Raw genomic sequence first — 23,505 nt, forward strand, 5'->3', positions numbered from 1 at the left:
GAAAGGTATGTTCCTTATCCTTGTCGACGATCGGTGTTTCAAATTTGATAGAAGACTGCTGTTTGTCTGGATTAGCATTTGAAACAGATTATAGACCGTTGAGACTTTATACGGTGCAAGTGGAACCCGAGATGATCTTAAGGATTAAGGCAGCTCAGAAAGTTGATCAGAATGTACAGAAATCAGTATCGATGATCAGAACAGGACATCGATCGGAATATCAGGTACGTGATAACGTCTTGTATATAAATAATCGTTTGGTTGTGCCGAATGTTTCAGATTTGAGACGACAGATATTGTCTGAAGCGCACAACAGTCGATTCAGTATTCATCCTGGTGGCAGAAAGTTGTATAATGGTTTGAAAAGACAGTTCTGGTGGAAACAAATGAAGACTGACATTGCCGAATTTGTTTCCAAATGTCTGAATTGCCAGCAGGTGAAAGAAAAAAGAAAGAAACCAGGAAGTTTATTACAGAGTTTGTCCATTCCTAAATGGAAATGGGATCACATTTCCATGGATTTTGTGACGCAGCTACCGCGTACTCCCGAGGTTGTGATGCGATTTGGGTCGTGATTGACAGATTGACCAAATCCGCATGTTTTATTCCGTACAAGATGACGTACAGATTTGACCAGATGGCAGAGATCTATGTCAGAGAAGTGGTCAGATTGCACGGAGTGCCGAAGTCAATTGTATCAGACCGTAATCCTCGATTTACTTCGCACTTCTGACAGAGTTTGCAGCAGGCTCTCGGTATGAAGTTACATCTGAGTACCGCATATCATCCATAGACTGATGGACAGTCAGAGCGAACTATCCAGAAACTGGAGGATATGCTGAGAGCAGTAGTGCTTGATTTTAGCACTAATTGGCAAGATGCATTGCCACTTTGTGAGTTTTCGTACAACAACAGCTATCAGACAAGTATTGAGATGGCACCATTTGAAGCGTTGTACGGAAAAGAAGTGTCGATCCCCTCTCTATTTGGATGATATCTGTGAAGTGCCTGAGATTGGACCTGACATGATAAGATATATGACACAAAAAGTGAAGCTAATTCGAAAGAAAATGAAGGCAGCACAAGACAGACAAGCCAAATATGCCAATGTCCGATGTAGACCGTTGGTATTTGAGGCAGGAGACCGAGTATTTTTAAAGATTTCACCTTTCAGAGGAGTTGTCAGATTTGGCAAGAAAGGGAAACTATCTCCACGATATATTGGGCCTTATGAGATTCTCGAGAAGATAGGAGATCGTGCCTATCGACTCGCTTTACCGCCTCATTATCCGGGATACATGATGTCTTTCATGTATCGTTATTAAGGAAATACCTTCCTGATGCTTCACATGCTATTCAGCCAGATGAGGCTGAATTGGATGAGACGTAGAGCTATATTGAAAAACCGATTCAGATTATTGATCGTAAAGAAAAACAGCTCAGAACGAAGACCATTCCACTTGTGAAAGTTCAATGGACTCGTCATGGCATTGAAGAAGCAACCTGGGAGACTGAATCAGATATGAGACAAGAATTCCCAGAGTTGTTTCGATAATGTAAATTTTTATACAGTTTCTGTATATACTCCCTATTGATATAATTGAATGCCTGGGATTTCGAGGACGAAATCGTATCTTAGAGGGGGAGAAATGTAATGCCCTAGATTTCATATCATGTTAAGCGAAGATTATCGAATTTGAACTAATGTGATTATAGTCGGGCCATTACGAGACCAAATTGGGCCAAGCATATGAATTACACAACTTGTGGACAGAGAGTCTGGCGCCCGAGCGGTAGTTTTTGACCGCCCGAGCGCCAGTGTTCATTCCATATATGTTGCGGGCAGAAGAAGTGGCGCCCGGGCGGTAAAGATCGACCGCCCGAGCGCCATGGTGCAATTTGGAAATGATTGGACAGAGGAATGCCGCGCCCGAGCGGTAGTTTAGCACCGCTCGAGCGCCGACCCAAGTTCAAGAAAAATAAGCCACGTTGCTTTACATGCAAACTGGATATATATATATGTCATTGAATTCGTTTAGAATTCAGAAAATAAGAAAATGAACGAGAGCTTCCGGGGGAAGTACGATCAATTCGATTTGCGATCAATCCGTCTATCCAAATTTGAATCCGAGTACGTCACCGTGTTCCTAGCAACGACAGCTACAACAGGATGTAATTTTTGTTACGTTTTGTTAAGATTTGAAATTATGCTATGTACAGAATCAGATACGATTCATATATAGTGTTCTTGACATAGTAGACATCATAGAATCGAAGTCAGATTAAGAAACATATTGATTATGGAATTGTTATGAATTTCATAGTTAAATTGACTAAGATGTGATGTCAGATTCGTACGCTGGTTGATTATAAGTTATTGGAATTATTATATACTGGTGTGGTATCACCGGTATCGCAGGATTGTACCGTTGTACCGTCAGAATTTGATAAGACGGGGATGTTTTGATTTGAATAGAATATTGATATAGTATATTGATATTTTCATTACCAGATTGAACATTGACAGGCTTTGAGTCGAGACTTCGATTGTATCAGAGCGACAGAACGAAAGGTATAAATAAATGTTGATTCGGGATTGCACAACTCGAGTTAGGTTTGACTTGAGTTTCCCAAAATCACATACTTTATTTTATTGCATTGATATTTGCATATTATCAGATGGATATGTTTAGTCTATTGAATTATAGCAGAGCCAGAGTTTGAGTCTAGGGCAGATCAGCCTAGCTAGGGCAGAACCGCCGAGTCTTTGTCAGAACTGCGAAGACTCTAGACTTACGATGTATCGATGAGCTTAGATGTAGATCGACGTCTATTGTAGACATTCGATAGAGCATACCAAAGTCTAAATTAGATCGGGATCCCTAGGTTAGAAATAAGTTGAGATAAGATAATAAGTCATTGACTTAAATACAGATTCGTATTGGTTCATGTAGTCAGATTGGATACATGTTTTAATGATTGTTTATGCTTTTATATATGTTTTATATGATTTCATTGATACATTGTTCATACTGGGATATTTATTTCTCACCGGAGTTGTCCGGCTGTTGTCGTGTTTGTATGTGTGCATGGCAACAGGTGGGACAGGTTCAGGGTCACAGAGGTGAAGAAAGATCGAGATTAGAGTGGTGGCTACGGACTTGGACTAGAGATAGGGTTGAAACACTTGCTATATAGTTGTTAACCCTTAGTTGAGACTGATTGTATATAATGCAAGACTTGTACTTTTAATACTGAGATGTATATATATGTTTTATTTCACTACGTTTCGCAAGTTAAAAAAAATTTAGACCCTGTTTATTATAATTGATTACATTAGTCCCAATGACGATTAAGAAGATGATTAGCGTCCGGGGTCCCCACAATGTTGCAGGAAGATATTTATGGTAAGATGCCAAAGCACGTGCTTCTTCGTCTGATGGACATTGTTGGCCACTTAATGCAGCTTAGGATGATAAAGGTATTCTTTGAATAAAAATGGCTAAAAAGCCATCAATAGTCTTGCGTTTTTATATTGTACTGCTCCCCCCTTTCTTCATTGGTGTCAATAGCAATGATACTGAAGATACGGAGATCTCATGATTTTGCTATCTTGGCTATAAAGATTGCAATGTACTGACAGTATGTGGCTATTGTCAAATTTCTTCAATAGGAGCACTTCATTAACGGGCTTGAAGCATTTAAACTTAGAGAAAGTTACAAAAAATCATAAAGCAAACCACTTTATTTTCGACTATCTTCACGAAATTTGCTGTTTTAATTACTAACATTTTTATGATGACAGAGATTTCTCATGAGGGACAGGTATGTGTGTAAGGGGATCGATTAAGGTGCCCGAAAGCGCAACGGAATTTTCAAAAATATTTTTCAACAACAAAAACCGAGCACCCTAATGCTATAATGTGTAGCAAATACGAAAAACACCAAAATGTCATACATAGGGTGTTTAGAATTTTTACCTATCAATCACAAAGATTGATTTTGGCTCCAGCTAAGTTGTAAACAACTTAACTCGTGAAGGTAGACAATCTACAAGCTTCACCTTTCTTTTGGACTCCTTTCTTCAAATTAGATCCACCACTAACAAGGTAGATCCATCCTAATTTTGCACTAGAAAAATTAGGGCATTTTTCTTTGAGAAGTGTGTGCTTTCATCAACAAGTGAAGAAGCAAAAATGGAGAGAAAAAAACATCCCAAATTTCGGCCATGAGGAGTGTGGAGTGAAGGGGAGACTTTTCTTGGTTTGAAAAAGGTTGTGGTGTCCCAAAAGCATGTCATGCCTTGGACATTGAAAAAGTTGCTTCCCAACCTTTCACCTCCCCATGCACATTTTTGACTTGGGCTTGTAACAATTACAAGGCCCATGGAGTTTTATTTAAATGTCTCAAACACATTTGAGATCATTTAACCTTTACTTGATTTTATTCAAGCCTACAAGTTGAATAATTATTTCTAATTGGATTCTACAAAGCCCAATGTTATTTAATTAATTCAACACTTGAATTAATTTAATTATTTGGACTCTACTAGGTCCACTAGTGTTTAATTAATTCAACAATTGAATTAATTTAATTGAGTCCATAATAATGTTTATGAAAATCACAATTTTCAAATACATTATTCGTTTGACCAACTTTTAATTTAGGAAAACTTCCTTAAATAAAAGTTACGTTCTCCTTATAGAAGTCATACTTCTATTTTTCCTTACGCTTATAAACTCCTTTATAAGCCGTTCAATACATTGAACTATTTTAACTTCTCAACGGGATCTAGAAAGCTAACACTTGTGTGGCCCTCAATGGTTCATTGATACAACTAGCCGTAGGTTCACATCTCCATGTGATTCGGACTAAACATGTCCTTATTCGAGCATACCCCAATTGCTACATTTTTAATTATCAACTCCTTGATAACAAGAACGTCAGAACTCAAGTCTGATAGTACACAATCAATCATGTTAAACGCCTAGCAGCATCGCTTACATGATTCCCTAGGTATCAAATAATAGTGCATACAAGAACCATTCAATTATGGTTAGCGTATAGTACGGTCCCTTCAACTCATATATCCTGACCGATTCGACAACCATTGGTATATCGAGAGTTGTCAATGAATCGATACTATGTGTCATGTCGTAGTTGCATCGATGGTGTAATCTATGAAACCCCTTTCTTAATTATCACCATACTCTGATCAAAGATTTCAAACTACATATACATGAGATCACATAGGATATCCATACCCGAAGGTAAGCGGTGAATCCCCGACTATAATGCATCGACTCCTATATGTTTCGACAAAACACCCAACCTTGCCACCTGATGAACCCATGAGAGTCGGTAAAGAAGTCAAAGTGTAATGCTAGCACATAGAGTCTCAATGTTGTCCCGAGTCATAAGGACTAATGGTGTACAACCATAAACTAGGACGTTTCCACTCGATAAGTGAGAACCACTTGGAAAGTCCTTTATGGAGGATTGTTCAGTGCACTCTACCAGGAGCATCTATCTGCATGCTCGGACATCACAATGTCCCCTACCAATGAAACATGATACTCACATCGCATATAATAGTTTCAAACTCGAGTGACCTATATCCTTCTTAGCGGCCGTTGAATCGACTAGGAACTGTTTAGAATATACAGTATTCCAAATATGAGTTTCATGATACTCATCATATGAGCATCTCATATTCTTTCTACTATTTGTATATTCAAGGACTTTATCTATGCAACTAGCATGGGTATACAGATAAAGATGTGCCAAAACAATAAATTCAAATATTATTAAAATAAAGATTGTTTATACATAGAGTTTCATTGTGAACACTCGGCCAACATTTGGCTCGACGGGCACCTACTCTAACAATCTCCCACTTGCACTAGAGCCAACTACCCATATGCTTCAAACCCATCGATTCGCGATGCTTCTCGAATAATGGTCCAGGTAAAGGCTTAGTTAGTGGATCAGCAACATTATCTGCGGAGCCGACTTTGTCAATCGAGACTTCTCCTCTTTCCACAATCTCTCGGAGGATGTGGTACTTTCTCAATACATGTTTGGACTTCTGATGAGACTTTGGCTCCTTTGCTTGAGCTATAGCTCCCGTGTTGTCACACAACACCGGGACAGGAGCAACTCCATTAGGAATGACGTCCACCTCTTGGACGAAATTTCTTATCCAAACAGCCTCCTTTGCTGCATCTGATGCAGCAATGTATTCGGCCTCAGTGGTGGAATCCGCAGTACTGTCTTGCTTGGAACTCTTCCAAGAGACAGCAACTCCATTGAGCATGAATAAGAATCCAGAGGTTGATTTCGAGTCATCGATATCTCTTTGGGATCTAGAGTCAGTATAGCCTTCCAATTTCAGTTCTCCACCCCATAGACCAAGAACAACTTATTGGTCCTTCTCAAATACTTGAGGATGTCTTTCACAGCTTTCCAATGTGAAAGACCAGGGTTCGATTGATATCTACTCACTAAACTTAGTGCGAAAGCCACGTCAGGACGTGTAGATATCATCCCATACATGATGATATCAATCGCAGATGCATATGAAATGCGTATCATCGCCGCTATCTCTGCATCAGTCTTGGGAGGCATAGACTTGGATAGGGACACGCCATGACACATTGGTAGATGTCCTCTCTTGGACTCATCCATCGAGAACCTCTTCACAATGGTATCAATGCATGTGGACTGGGTGAGACCAAGCAATCTTTTTGATCTATCTCTAACGATCTGTATTCCCAATACGAAAGATGCTTAACTCAAGTCTTGCATCGAGAACTTACTCGCTAACCATATCTTAGTTGATTGCAACATTCCTACATCATTCCCAATGAGTAGAATGTCATCAACATAAAGCACCAGGATTGTCACAGCACTCCCAGTGACCTTCTTATACATACAGGGTTCCTCAGGGTTCTTAATAAAACCATACTCTTTGATTGTACTATCGAATCTAAGGTTCCAACTCCTAGATGCCTGCTTTAGACCATAAATAGATCTCTGAAGTTTGTATACCATATGCTCACTTCCGACAGATGTAAACCCTTCAGGTTGAGAAATGTAAATGTCTTCCTTAATATCCCCATTAAGAAAGGCTGTCTTGACATCCATCTGCCATATCTCATAGTCATACCATGCAGCTATGACTAGCAATATCCTTATCGACTTGAACATTGCAACTTGAGAAAAGGTTTCCTCAAAGTCAACTCCTTGTCTTTGAGTATATCCTTTTGCTACCAATCGCGCCTTGAAGGTCAATACCTTCCCATCCGCCCCAAGTTTCCTCTTGTAAATCAATTTACACCCTATGGGAACATTCCCTCAGGTGGATCCACGAGATTCCACACTTGGTTCGAATGCATGGAATTCATCTCAGATTCCATTGCTTCAAGCCACTTGGATGAATCGGCATCAGATAACGCTTCTTTGAAGGTCCTTGGATCAAATCCATGGTTAGGCTCATCATGGCCCTCTTCAAGAAGCAGACCATACCTCAATAGGTGGTCTCGAGTCTCTCTCGGATCTTCTAGGAGCTTGTTTCTCCTGTCTTGGCTCCTCAGGTGTGGGTTCTATAATTGTGGGTGTCTCTCGAACCTCTTCGAGTTCTATCATCTCCCCTTTTCTATCCAATAGAAATTTCTTTTCCAAAAAGGTTGCATTCCTAGAAACAAATACCTTTGTTTCTTGCATATGGTAGAAATAATATCCAACAAAATTCCTTGGATATCCCACAAAATAACATAAAATGGATCGACTATCCAATTTATCTTCCACTACCTGCTTCACATAAGTAGGGCACCCCCATATTCTAAGATAAGAATACTTGGGAGGCTTACCCATCCATATCTCATATGGTGTCTTATCAACTGCCTTTGAATGGACATTGTTCAACAACAGTGCCGCTGTCTCAAGCGCATATCCCAAAAAGGATGGCTGCAACTCCGTGAACGCCATCATAGACCGAACCATGTCCATTAAAGTCCAATTACGACGCTCCGAAACACCATTCAACTGCGGTGTAGCGGGCGGAGTCCACTACGAGAGAATCCCATTCTCCCTAAGATACTCTTGGAACTCGGCACTCAAGTACTCACCACCTCGATCCGATCGAAGTGTCTTGATGCTTCGTCCCAACTGTTTCTCTACTTCACTTCTGAATTCTTTGAACCTTTCAAAGGCTTCAGACTTGTATTTCATCAAATACACATACCCATACCTCGAAAAGTCATCGGTGAAGGTGATGAAGTAGGCATGTCCATGCTTATTGGTGATGCTAAGCGGACCGCACACATCGGTATGGATCAAATCCAATAACCCTTTGGCTCACTCCACATGGCCCTTAAAGGGAATTTTTGTCATCTTTCCTTTTAGACAGGATTCACAAGTCGTGAGAGCATTAATATCAGATATATCAAACATGACCACTCCCACTAGCTTGTTCATCCTTCTTAGAAAAATATGTCCTAATCGAGCATGCAATAATTGTGCCGAATTTAGAGTATCTAGTTTTCGCTTGTTTGTTGTTGTTATTGCTTGGACATTGTTTAGTGGAATATCTTTCAATTTTAAGTTATAGAGATCGTTTTTCAAGTTCTCCAATACCAATTAAACATTCATTCTTGTAAATGTTGCAAACACCTTTGCTAAATAAACAAGAATATCCATTTTTATCAAGCATAGAAATGGAAACAATGTTTTTCCACCAAATCAGGTACAAACAAAACATCTCTTAAAATCAACTTAAAATCTTTGTTCAACAATAAGTAAACATTTCCAACGGCCTTGGCAGCAACTCATGCTCCATTGCCCAACCTCAAGAAGGTATCACCTTCTCTAAGTCTCCTACTTCTTGCCATCATCTGTAAATCATTACAGAGATGTGAGCTACAGCCGGTATCCTATACCCAAGAAGTAGAGTTAATTGAAATGTTTACTTCAATATAGAACATACCGTTTCCAGAACCCTTCTGGGCAAGATATTCTCTGCAGTTACGCCTCCAATGTCCAGGCCTTTTGCAGTGATGACAAATATCAGCAGTCTTGTCAGCCTTTACTGGTGTGGCTGCCACAACGGGATTCGGAGCTTGCCTCTTCAAGGGCACGTTCTTCTTGGGACGTTGGAAAGAACGCTTCTTTCCATTCCCAGGTGGACCAGTCTTCGTACCAGATGAAGAGCCCACATAAAAAACCAACTTCTCATCTTTCATAGAAGCCTGCATATAATACTTGGCTTTCGAGTCATGGTCACACCATTCCTTGTAAGTCTGCAATTCCTCCGGAGTGCAGTCAATCAAAGCCTCAACAGGGGGTGACTCAGTAAGTGTATACGCTATCCTTTCCGAATTCAAGACGATTTTCAGATTTCATAGCCAATTGATGTAATTAGGTCCGGTTAATACGTGTATGTTGAGTATTACAGATAGCGAATTGCGTATCGAAGACGTTGTCAAAACTATTGAAAAGTAAAACAGATAAATGTTAATGACTATTTTAAAATATTTAGTAAGATATGAAGTATGGACTCTTACTTCATAAATTTTTACTCCCACTGTTTTGACATCTTTCGCTACCCTCTAGTGAAAACGGGAAACTCCTTTCCTCACTTGGTACGCAAGGTCCAATTAGCGAATTATGATCCCGAATAATATCAGCCAATCACAATTACTAAAAGGTAGTTTCCAATTGCATCTCCATGCAACCCTCTACGTAAACTTTTGTCTCACGTTTGATTAAGACCCAATAATATGACGTCGTTAATCTTTACGTGTCAAGCCTTACCCATCGATGTTGAACCTTAATGGACGGTCGCCATGAGTTCCCTCAATAATATGAGCCGAAATCATGGGAGTTCCACGTAGTTCACATCACTATGTCAATGGATGTCACAGCTTTCCGGCACCCAGGGCTCCCTTAATAATATGAGCAGAGCCCCGAGCACGAGTAGCGTTCATCATGCACCCATTGTCGATGGAAAACATGAAAATTATAAACAAATTTATAATTCCCCTTTTCGGGCTTGATATTAATTTTGAGTCTTATTCAAAATGAGGGTTTTTAATTTTGAAAGGTCTCATCATTAATTTTATTTAAAAGCTCACCATGTTTGATCGTATGTTTGCCGAATTCGTGCAACTTTGTTATTATCTTAATAATAACGCACATACTCATTATTTATAACATATCATGCATATATTATAAACAGTAAACAAAACAAGGATGATCAATCACCCAAAAACTAATGGCCCGTGTGAGCTAAACACGGGCCTAGGTCCAATCCTAGGGAAATGCATGGGATGCAAATGCAACTATTACATAAGCTTCCAATATTTACATGTGTTCGATCTTCATAATCATCAAGGCCACCATCTTCCAATCTTGATCTTCCACAATTCTAATATTTACAAATAAATATCCATGGCAAATAGGGATACATCTCATGGGGTGGGAACGGGCCATAAACCAAACCCACTTTATAAATTGATAATTATTACAATCATTCAACACAAAATATCCTAGCATACACCTAGCAAATTGGCATTGTAATTTTGATCATCCTTCATGCATAATATCACATATCATACACCATCAATTAATTATCACAATAATTAATTGATCCAATATTATATATCTTGATCCAATCACTAACCGCCACAACTATAAACTAAATTAACAAAGTATACAAATATCTTTGTCTATTTTCTAATTAATTTATTTATAACCGAATTTCTTGTAAATCAACATTTACTATAAATAAATAAAGTCCAACTTCAATTATTTATTTCATGAGAAAATATTTGCAACTTTTGTAATTTTAAACTTAAGGGCCCAAAAACACATTTTTTACCAAAAACATTTTGGCTCATTTAAAATTCACAAATATGTTAGCCATCTAATGGCCCGACAACATCAAGGCCCATGACACTTTGATAATCCAAAACACTTTTGGAAACCCTAGTCGTCATCACCGTCGCCGGAATCCGGCCAACAAAATTTTTTTTTTATATAAAAATCATGGGACTGTTCGGGCAGCCCCTTGGGCTGCCCTTGCTGCCCGAAATGGGCAGCCCCTCGAGCAGCCCGAGCTGCCCGATATTTCTCCAAAGACGGCCTTGATTTTTTTTGCAAAAACTCATCTCATGCGGTTAGAAATCGACCGCAATATAATATCTTGTATAAGCTACACAAAATAGTATCCTTAGCTCTGATACCACTTGTAAGGGGATCGATTAAGGTGCCCGAAAGCGTAACGGAGGTTTCAAAAATGTTTTTCAACAAGAAAAACCGAGCACCCTAATGTTATAATGTGTAGCAAATACGAAAAACACCAAAATGTCATACATAGGGTGTAGAGAATTTTTACCTATCAATCACAAAGATTGATTTTGGCTCCAACTAAGTTGTAAAAAACTTAGCTCTTGAAGGTAGACAACCTACAAGCTTCACCTTTCTTTTGGACTCCTTTCTTCAAACTAGGTCCACCACTAACAAGGTAGATCCACCCTAATTTTGCACTAGAAAAATTAGGGCATTTTTCTTTGAGAAGTGTATGCTTTCATCAATAAGTGAAGAAGCAAAAATGGAGAGAAAAAAACATCCCAAATTTCGGCCATGAGGAGTGTGGAGTGAAGGGAAGACTTTTCTTGGTTTTGGAAAAAGGTTGTAGTGTCCCAAAAGCATGCCATGCTTTGGATATTGAAAAAGTTGCCTCCCAACCTTTCACCTCCCCATGCACATTTTTGACTTGGGCTTGTAACAATTACAAGGCCCGTAAACTTTTATTAAAATGTCTCAAACACATTTGAGATCATTTAACCTTTACTTGATTTTACTCAAGCCCACTAGTTGAATAATTATTTCTAATTGGGCTCTACAAGGCCCAATGTTATTTAATTAATTCAACACTTGAATTAATTTATTTATTTGGACTCTACTAGGTCCACTAGTGTTTAATTAATTCAACACTTGAATTAATTTAATTTAGTCCATAATATTGTTTATGAAAATCACAATTTTCAAATACATTACACGTTTGGCCAACTTTTAATTTAGGAACACTTCCTCAAATAAAAGTTACGTTCTCCTTATAGAAATCATACTTCTATTTTTCCTTACGCTTATAAACTCCTTTATAAGCCGTTCAACACATTGAAGTATTTTTACTTATCAACGGGATCTAAAAAGTTAGCACATGTGAGATTCTCAATGGTTCATTGATACAACTAGCCGTGGGTTCACATCTCCATGTGATTCGGACTAAACATGTCCTTATACGAGCATACCCCAATTGCTCCATTCTTACTTATCAACTCCTTGATAATAAGAACATCAGAACTCAAGTCTGATAGTACCCAACCAATCAAGTTAAATGCCTAGCAGTATCGCTTACATAATTCCATAGGTATCAAATGATAGTGCCTGCAAGAACCATTCAATTATGGTTAGCGTACAGTATGGTCTCTTCATCTCATATATCACGACCGATTCGACAACCAATGGTATATCGAGAGTTGTCAATGAATCGATACTATGTGTCATGTCGTAGTTGCATCGATGATGTAATCTATGAAACCCCTTTCATAATTAACACCATACTTTGATCAGAGATTTCATACTACATATACATGAGATCACATAGGATATCCACACCCGAAGGTAAGCGGTGAATCCCCGACTACAATGCATCGACTTCTATATGTTTCGAAAAAACACCCAACCTTGCCACCTGATGACCTCTTGAGAGTCGGTAAACAAGTCAAAGTGTAATGCTAGCACATAGAGTCTCAATGTTGTCACGGGTCATAAGGACTAATGGTGTAGAACCATAAACTAGGACGTTTCCACTCGATAAGTGAGAACCACTTGGAAAGTCCTTTATGGAGGGTTGTTCAGTGCACTCTACCAGGAGCACCTATCTGCATGCTCGGACATCACAATGTCCCTTACCAATGAAACATGATACTCACATCGCAGATACTAGTCTCAGACTCGAGCGGCCTATATCCTTCTTAGCGGCGGCAGAATCGACTAGGAACTGTTTAGAATATACAGTATTCCAAATATGAGTTTCATGATACTCATCATATGAGCATCTCATATTCTTTCTACTATTTGTATATTCAAAGACTTTATCTATGCAACTAGCATGGTATACAGATAAAGATGTGCCAAAACAATAAATTCAAATATTATTAAAATAAAGATTGTTTATATATAGAGTTTCATTGTGAACACTCGGCCAACATTTGGCTCGACGGGCACCTACTCTAACAATGTGTTGGCTGAGAGAAAATCCAATGATAAAGACAAAAAATCCGGAATGACACATTTCTTCTGAAATGCTTAGCTCTGAATGTGAATTTCCTTATTTTTTATATTACACTAAGAGTTATTTGAATGTGAATGTCCTGATTTTTGTATTCAGATGCTACCAATATCTTGATTAAATGTTGATGTTTGATATGGGTCTCTCTTTGTTCTAAATGGGATGTCTGTGTTTGCTTATGTTCATATCATCTTTCAATTTTTATTGTGGGGACCTGGACACAAATTATCTTCTTAATCGTTATTAGGATCAATTTACTAATCAAGTAATTAGGGCCATAAAATTTTTTCTTTAAACTGCGGAACGTAATGGGATTAATCTAATATACAAACAGTATAAAACTACAAGTTTTGTACAACATGCATTCTAGTTTCAAATTAAGGTTCAACTACTACAATCAAGTAATGAAACCTATCTACATAAAAGTCCGGAATCACCACTCTAATCTCGATCTCTCATCATCTTCTCGACCCTGATCCTGTTCCACCTGTTGTCATGCACACATACAAACAAGACAACAACCGGAAAACTTCGGTGAGAATTTAATCCCAGTATAAATCATGTATACATGCATCTCATATAACAACATTTATAAAAGCATGAAATAGATATCAAGACATGTATCATAATCTTAAATCATAAATTGATATCAAATAGTAATTCATATTCCGAACATGTATCACATAAAAAATATGAATCAATATAGACTCTGAATCACACTCTGTGATTCTAAGACTCTGACTCAATCTCTCAGACTCGACTCATCTCTCATCTAGGGATTCCGGTCTGAATAAGAACGTAACAAGTCTCCCACCTACTACTACCGGTCGCGGTGGCGGCACGTTCTTATTTCTGGACTTTGGTTTAGTCTATATCGAATAATCTGTAATAAGGATGCTATCTGTATCTGAAGCATCTTGATATACCAAACGTCCAGTGTCTTGGCAGATCTGCCAAAGACTTGGCATGTCTGCCGATTCTATTCTGACAAGGTGCAATGGGCCAGTGATCGCTCTGTCAAAATCTAGCCCCTCTGTCAGTGACTCACACTCAATAACTATCTGTTATTCACTGCTTCTATATACATCAATAAAATCAACATACTTAGACAAAACATACAAAAATATGAAAACAATAACATACACGTATGTGGTTTAGGGAAACTCAAGTCTAATCTGACTCAAGTCGATCTCTCGGTTAACACTCACTTATACCTTTCTAGCTATGCCTCACGTATTTTACACTGAAAAGAGGTCTGATTTTCGGTGGTGATGGAGGGGGAGTGATGGTTATGAAGGTGAGGAGAAGGGTGCACAAAATAATAGGATCATATCAAGACTAAGTCTTCTCATTTTGAATTTTGAATTATGGTTTGATATCAAATGAGTTGGTGGATGCTTCTAGGAGGTAGTGGCCGATTTCCTCCCTTGATATCTAGACTAGGATGTGCCCATTAATTAATTAAATTGTGCTCCCAAAAATCCTAGAATTATCCTACTAATTACATGCAAAGAATTGGTCAAAGTTGATGAGTTGGAAATGTGTGGTACAGGCAAGGGGTGGCCGAAACATGCATGATAAATGGTAGGGGGAAATTGATTATCTAGTAATTTAATAACCTTTAAAAGCCTTACTAATCCTTTAATTAATTTAGTGAGCTAACCCCTTAATTAAGTAACTTAAATGAGCTCATTTCTTAATCACCTCAGATAATTAAATTAAATCCTCAAACCTCCCTTTCTAACTTAAATGAACTTACTTGCTAGCTAAATTAACTTCTGGAAATATTTTCTGGATCTTAAATTCTATCTCAAAACTCCAACTCCAGTCCGGCCTCACTGAAATAACTGAAATGCTAAAAATCAAACTACTGAACTGAAATAATAAATAATTAACTTCAAATAAATGCATTTAAAATAATCATGCAATGAAGTAAATTAAATTTAAAAATCTAGAATTATGCATGGCTTAAACGTAGACTGATTTACGGGTTCTACAATCCTTCCCCCCTTAAAAGAAATTTTGTCCTCGAAATTAGAACTCACCGAATAACTCGGGTTAACGCTCCCTCATCTATGACTCAGACTCCTACGTAGCTTCCTCCTCAGAATGGTTAAGCCATTTGACTTTGACTCGCTTAACCAACTTGTTCCGAGGTTTCTTCTCCTGCCGGTCTAGGATCTGCACTGGTCTCTCCTCATAAGACAGGTTCGGAGTAAGTTGCAACGGCTCAAAGTTCAGCACATGCGAAGGGTTCGCCATGTACTTTCTCAGCATGGAGACGTGAAAGACATTGTGTACTCCGGCCAGATTCGACGGAAGAGCCACACGATAAGCAAGCGTCCCAACTCTGTCAAGGATCTCAAACGGTCCAATGAATCTCGGACTGAGCTTCCCTTTCTTCCCAAATCTCATGACACCCTTCATAGGTGCTACTTTCACAAAGACATGATCGCCCACTGCAAACTCTAACTCTCTCCTCCGCTGATCGGCATAACTCTTCTGTCGGCTTTGAGGAGTCCTCATCCTATCACGGATCTTGACTACTACCTCTGCTGCCTGCTGGACAATCTCTGGACCCAACTCTGCTCTCTCTCCTACCTCATCCCAATGAACAGGAGATCTACACTTGCGGCCATACAGTGCTTCATACGGAGCCATACCTATAGACGACTGGAAACTGTTATTATAGGTGAACTCTACCAATGGTAAGTTCGACTCGCAACTCCCAGAGAAATCAATGACGCAAGCGCGAAGAAGATCCTCCAAAATCTGAATAATTCGCTCCGACTACCCATCTGTCTGCGGATGGAAACCTGTGCTAAACAGCAACTTCGTACCCAAAGTCGAATGCAAGCTCTTCCAAAATGAGGAAGTGAATCTGGGATCTCTGTCGGATACGATCGAAACTGGAATACCATGGAGTCGGACTATCTCTCAGATATACAGCTCTGCATACTGAATCATAGTGAAAGTCGTCTTAATAGGCAAGAAGTGCGCTGATTTGGTAAGACGATCTACAATCACCCAGATGGCATTCGATCCTCTGGCTGACTTCGGCAAACCGGTCACAAAATCCATGGTAATGTTCTCCCACTTCCACTCGGGAATAGGAAGAGGCTTGAGCAAACCTGCTGGTCTCTGATGCTCGGCCTTCACTAACTGACAGGTCAGACACTCGGACACAAACCGTCTGATGTCCTTCTTCATCCCTGGCCACCAATACAATAGCTGCAGATCTTTGTACATCTTCGTACTCCCAGGGTGAATGGAGTACGGGGACGTATGGGCCTCTGATAAGATGTCTGCTCGGATAGAATCACTGCTAGGAACCCATATCCTATCTCGGTATCTCGCAATACCGTCGCTGACTGAATACAAAACACTGTCCTTGGCTTCATCTCTCTTCTTCCACTGTGCAAACTGCTCATCTGCGGCCTGACCACTGCGAATACGGTCCAAAAGGGAAGACTGAATGGTCAAGGTAGATAGACGAGGAACTCTACCTCGAGGGTAAGTCTCAAGATCAAACCTCTGCAACTCGATCTGAAGAGGTTTCTGAATCGTCAAATGAGCCATCACTGCGACTTTCCTGCTCAAAGCATCCGCAACTACATTAGCTTTACCCGGGTGGTAGCTAATGTCACAATCGTAGTCTTTCACAAGCTCCAACCAACGCCTCTGACGCATGTTCAGCTCCTTCTGCGTAAAGAAATACTTGAGGCTCTTGTGATCGGTAAAGATCTGGCATTTCTCTCCATACAGATAGTGTCTCCAAATCTTCAAAGCAAAAACTACGGCCGCTAACTCTGGATCATGGGTAGGGTAATTCTTCTCATGGATTTTCAGCTGTAGAGAAGCATACGCTATCACTCTCCCATGCTGCATCAGAACTGCACCTAAACCAAGTTTCGAAGCATCGGTATACGGAACAAACTCACCGGATCCTAACGGCACGACCAAAACTGGTGCTGAGATAAGAGCTTGCTTCAAAGTATCGAAGCTCTTCTGACACTCCTCGCTCCACACAAACTTCACATTTTTCTTGGTCAGTGCTGTGAGTGGAACGACAATGGATGAGAATCCCTGAATGAACTTCCTGTAATATCCTGCCAACCCAAGAAAACTGCGAATCTCTGATGCATTCTGAGGCACAACCCAATCTCTGACTGCTGCAACTTTCGCCGGGTCTACCTCAATGCCACTGCTAGAAACAATGTGGCCTAAGAACGCCACCTTCTCTTACCAGAATTCGCATTTACTGAACTTTGCGAATAATTTGTGCTTCTGCAATGTCTGCAACACTGTGGTCAGATGTCTGCTGTGCTCCTCCCGACACTTGGAGTAGACGAGAATGTCATCTATGAACACTATCACAAACTAGTTGAGGTACGGCTGAAATACGCGATTCATGAGATCCATGAAGATCGCTGGCGCATTCGTCAGTCCGAACGGCATCACAAGGAACTCGTAGTGACCATAACGAGTCCTGAAAGCAGTCTTCGAGACATCAGCATCTCTCACCCTCAACTGGTGATAACCGGAACGCAGATCTATCTTGGAGAAAATCGAAGCTCCCTGCAACTGGTCAAACAGATCCTCAATCCTCGGCAGTGGGTATTTATTCTTCACTGTAACCCTGTTCAACTCCCGGTAGTCAATGCAAAGCCTCATCATGCCATCCTTCTTTTTCACAAATAAGACTGGCGCGCCCCATGGAGAAAAGCTCGGGCGAATGAACTCCTTTCGAGAAGTTCCTGAATCTGCTTCTTAAGCTCTGCCATCTCTGTCGGTGCTAGTCGGTACGACGCTTTGGATATCGGAGCCGTACCTGGCATAAGCTCAATGGAAAACTCCACCTCTCTCTCGGGTGGCATACCAGAGACGTCTTCGGGAAAAACATCTAAGAAATCTCTGACAATCGGAACATCTGAGGCTGACTAGCTGGGTTCCTCGGGGACAGATAAAAAGGTCGCTAGAAATGCCCGACACCCTCTATGCATGAGTTTCCTAGCCTGAACATACGGAATAATGCGCGGTAAAGGAAAGTACATGTCCGGCTCAGGGTTGGTTTCCGCGGCATGGAGAGCAAAAACCCTGCCCTGAGTAGGCAGATTCCTCTGAGGGCACTGCAACAACATGTGGTCTGGACTGCCGCACTTAAAACACTTTCCTGAGCCAGCCATGCATGCTCCAGGATGGCGACGTGAGCACCTGGGACAGACGGGGTGCTCCTGAGTCCTCGGGGCTGGGCGTCCCCGCTGCTGCTGCTGGCCTCGGTTCCTAGGCGGTCCATGAAAAGGCCTCTTATTCTGCTGCTGATGCTAATGAGGAGGAGGGAGGTGCGGTGCCTGGAATGGGCGCTTGCCCTGGCGATCCCTCTCGATATTCCGCAGATCCTGCTCTGCGGCTAAGGCCTTGGAGACGGCAATCTCATAAGTAGCATGGTCATATACCCTAACATCCCAGCGCAAGATCGGCCGTAAACCCACCAGGAAGTGCATCAGCTTGGCTCTGGCATCATTCGCGATCAGGGGCACAAAGTGACAGCCCCTCTCGAACTTACGAATAAAATCCGTAACCGTCATATCCCCCTGCCTCAGACTCATGAACTCGGTGGTCAGCCTGGTGCGAACCTCCTCAGCAAAATACTTGGAGTAGAAAACTTCCGTAAAGCGGGTCAATGAAAGTGTAGCCAAGGTCAGGGCTACCGAAGCTCCTTCTCACCATAAGCGGGCGTCTCCAGTGAACAGGTAGGTGGCACACCGGACTCGGTCTGCGTCCCCCAGCTCCATAAACTCAAAGATGACCTCGAGGGATTTGATCCATCCCTCGGCAACCATGGGGTCAGATGTCCCAGAGAATTCCTTTGGACGCATATTCATGAATCGCTCGTAAACAGCCTCTGGCCCTGTCGGCCTAGTCACCACAGCATTGTTCCCCGCAAACTGTGCGAAGAACAGCGTCATCCCAGCTAGAATCTGGGCGTTCATATCCGGTGGGGGCGGTGGTGGAGGTGGTAGGTCTCCCTCCTGTCTATGCTCCTCTCTGTCCTCTCGGCGAGGCTCCTCCTCTCTATTGCGCTCTAAAATGCGTCTAGGGGGCATACTTTTCCAACATAACCCATACGTAACTAATATGCATAATTCCATAATTTATTTTAAATTAACACTGAAATACTGAAAATCTGGAAGCATGCTGACAAAATAATTCATGCTTTAACTGAAATGCTGAACAAAATGCTGAACTGAAAAACTTACAGACCGAAGACGTGGCTTCGTGAGCTTCTCGCGGTCAGTAGTAGTGAAACCCTATACAGAACCACCGCTCTGATACCAATTACAAAGGCCCTCGAACTTCTTGCTTAAAAATTTGCGGAAAATTAAAAATTTTCTTTTTAAAAGAACTTAAGTGACCTCATTCATAAAATCACTGGTGAAACAAGTTCAATATTTCAAAATATTGCAGCGGAAGAAAATAAAGATTGCCAAAAATCACAATTTAAAAAATATCCAACGACTGATAAAATGTTTGCGGAATAAAATAACAACTGCTGCTCTGAGATCCTCGGGTGCCACTACTGCCGACCCAAGCTGGCTCACTGGTCCCCGCCCACGGCCCTGGCCTCATCAGTACCTACAACAATCAAGTCTAGTGAGCCTAAAGACTCAGCATGCATATATCGCAGGTAACGAGTAAAAATCTGAATTAAAATATGCATGAGTTAACATATCCTGTCCTGAGGCATGCTGAAAATAATCTGTACTGAGCAATTATAATACGTGCATAACTGAACTGATAATCACAGTAAAAAAATGTTTGCTCCTTGGAGCCTGTACTGAAATAACTGGTAAAATTTTCTGTTGAGATTATGTTTTACGCATGTGGCCACTGCACTAAGCTGAACTGATCGGTAACTGGCTACCGGGGAGGCTGAAACTGAAATGAGGTGGCCGGTCAATGGCGACCGGGTGGTACCATACGGAACTGATCGGTCACTGGTGACCGTATAAAATAACCCTCCCACATAGTGAATGAACCACAAGCCATATCGCATAAATCTAAAAAATAATCATTTTCTATTTAATGCACGTAAAATAATTAACTGGCATAATGAAAATGTCCCGTAATTTTACCAACTGGATTGGATTGAATCGTTCCCAGGCTCGCTGCAACCTAACTGTGCCATGAAAAATATGCAATAGCTTAAACTTGACCAACTATGCAATTTAGTTCAAAAGATGCGACTATGACGCCTAATGACTTCGCATTTAATCATGACTCCGAGCCAACCTGAACCGACACCGAACCGATGTATAGTCATGATTAAAATACCCTGAAAAATCATAAAATAATGCTCCTAAAATGATAGGGTCGAAATCTAGGTGGAATGGAGGCCAAAACACGAAACACTCTTTCGAGAGTCAATTTGGCACATCGCACCGTAAATTCTCGTACGACATCAAAAATGATCCGAATCACGAACGGTTGAAAACATGACCTTCCCAACTCAAAGGGGCACTGTCCAGTCCAAAGCCATAGGCTAAAAGCCGACCGAGAACTCGAACGAGCCACCGAATCAACACAGCAACTTGCTGTAAAATTCCAGCAACTGTACAATCGTGTAACTTGTGTTGTTTTCGAGACTACCGGCCATTGGGGCGTGAACCACCGACCAGAGACTCTTACCAACATCCCAAGGAGTGATTTGAACCATGGCTAAGGGCCCTAGGCCAGCCACAATCCGCGTCACACCATAACTTAACCGAAACTCCAACCGAGAACCAATGTGCATGCGTGTGTAGTGTTTTGCTTAGATCGATGTCTTGCGTCCTTCCAGTGGCCATTTGATTGACCATGGCACGATCTAGACATATAGGAGCATGGTATGAACCGTGGCTAAGGGCCATAGGCCAAACAAGATCCACACTAACCCAACCAACTCGAAATACATGTGCTGAAAAATGGAAGGGGCCGAAGTGTATAGGGGGCTGTTTTGATGTTTTGATTAAAAACCGATGAGCCAAGGACCAAGCCACCAAAAGGGCGACTTAGTCACGTCTTAGACATGCCAGGGGAGTGATCCAACCATGGCTAAGAGCCCTTAGGGCAGCCAAGATCAGATCCAACCCCTTGACGTAAAAACTGAAATTTCGAACACCAATCTGCGCCTATGGGAAACTTGCTGTCATTTCGGTTTTCCAGCAAGCATGGGGGCTGAACGAATGGACAAACGTGGTCCTAATGCATCCTATTAAATGTATATAGGTCGTCTAGGGAGCCTGGAATCGAACCAAACACCTGAAACAACAAAACTCAGAAAAACGTGAAGCTTGTCATGAAAGGGCCGAAATCTGAATGCATTATTTTCTGAAAATTCTATGATGTATTTCGGGTTTTTGCATGATAAAACATGATCATGTACTGAAAAATAATTGATAATATGACTTGATTGAGGTTTGAAAGAAATCTAGACATGCCTGGTTATCGTTTGATATGAAAACGAAAAGAAGAGACGAGACGGAGTTGCTTGCTTTTCTTCCTTCCTAAGCTCTCGATTTTTCTCTCTATTATTTCTAGCTCTGCCTCACGTATTTTACACTGAAAAGAGGTCTGATTTTCGGTGATGATGGAGGGGGAGTGATGGTTATGAAGGTGAGGAGAATGGTGCACAATAATAGGATCATATCAAGACTAAGTCTTCTCATTTTGAATTTTGAATTATGGTTTGATATCAAATGAGTTGGTGGATGCTTCTAGGAGGTAGTGGCCGATTTCCTCCCTTGATATCTAGACTAGGATGTGCCCATTAATTAATTAAATTGTGCTCCCAAAAATCCTAGAATTATCCTACTAATTACATGCAAAGAATTGGTCAAAGTTGATGAGTTGAAATTGTGTGGTCTAGGCAAGGGGTGGCCGAAACATGCATGATAAATGGTAGGGGGAAATTGATTATCTAGTAATTTAATAACCCTTAAAAGCCTTACTAATCCTTTAATTAATTTAGTGAGCTAACCCCTTAATTAAGTAACTTAAATGAGCTCATTTCTTAATCACCTCAGATAATTAAATTAAATCCTCAAACCTCCCTTTCTAACTTAAATGAACTTACTTGCTAGCTAAATTAACTTCTGGAAATATTTTCTGGATCTTAAATTCTATCTCAAAACTCCAACTCCAGTCCGGCCTCACTGAAATAGCTGAAATGCTAAAAATCAAACTACTGAACTGAAATAATAAATAATTAACTTCAAATAAATGCATTTAAAATAATCATGCAATGAAGTCAATTAAATTTAAAAATCTAGAATTATGCATGGCTTAAACGTAGACTGATTTACGGGTTCTACAAATTCTCACATCAGAGCCATAATTCTGGGAATTCCTGTCTCATATCAGATTCTGTTTCCCAAGTAGCTTCTTTAATTCCTTAATAATTCTACTGAATTTTCAGCAGTTTAATAGTCTTCATTCTGAATTATTCTTCTTCTATTGATTCTGATTCCATTCTGGAATATTAATTCAAGAAGTATAATGTCATAATATGACTTGAGGTAATTCTGATATAATCGATATCAAAATACTGGCTATACCATATCCGTATATACTAATCAACAACTCAAAATAGATCAACACCATCATCTGTTACCAAGTCTGTTTAGTGCCAAATCCATTCAATATTTAAACTCTTGTTGTAATTACCAAGAGCTGTCGACTGATATCGACATATTTATCCAGTCTATACTAATCTGTATTTATCCTCTTCCGAATCAATTCCAATTTTCTGTTATATCTCTGACTATGTCAGGTTCAATCTCAGGTACCACAGAGATATTATCGCAATAAATAGAGAATCTGCACTTCTTTCTGTACAACGGTTCCATCTCAATATTCGTTTGATAGCTGCGCTGTACGATAACTCACAAAATGGCAAAGAATCTTGCCAACTAGTGCCAAAATCAAGCACTGTAGTTCTAAGTATATCTTCTAATGTCTAGATAGTCGGCTCTTACTACCTGTCGGTTTGAGGATGATATATGTGAAAGGGGATCGGTTTTAGGTGTTTTAAAGCGCAACGGAAGTTTCAAAATTTGTTTTTCAAGATGAAAAATTCGAACACCTCATACTAGATGTGTAGCAAATAC

Source organism: Primulina tabacum, chromosome 13, assembly GCF_025594145.1.
Source record: "Primulina tabacum isolate GXHZ01 chromosome 13, ASM2559414v2, whole genome shotgun sequence".
Taxonomy (NCBI): Eukaryota; Viridiplantae; Streptophyta; class Magnoliopsida; order Lamiales; family Gesneriaceae; genus Primulina; species Primulina tabacum.